Here is a 309-nt window from a genome sequence, read left to right on the forward strand (position 1 = left end):
GACGACCCAGTGCACTTGCTAGTTAGTTGTGCGAAGTTGTGTAATGCCATGGTATTGAGCTACCACGTTTTTGGAGCCATTACCGGGGATTATGAGAGTTGTGAAAAAGTATTTGTTCACAATTTCGCGCACCAAGTTTTTGGCGCCGTTGCCGGGGATTGTTCAGTTTGGACAACTGACGGTTCATCTTGTTGCTTAGATTAGGTATTTTTTCTTCAGAGTTCTTAAGAATGAATTCTAGTGTTTCAAGGTGATGTTCTTATCATCACCAAAGCTGATTGATCTTCATCAATTTAGCTCTTGAATGCA

The sequence above is a fragment of the Arachis duranensis genome, chromosome 2 (genome assembly GCF_000817695.3).
Source record: "Arachis duranensis cultivar V14167 chromosome 2, aradu.V14167.gnm2.J7QH, whole genome shotgun sequence".
Classification (NCBI taxonomy): domain Eukaryota; kingdom Viridiplantae; phylum Streptophyta; class Magnoliopsida; order Fabales; family Fabaceae; genus Arachis; species Arachis duranensis.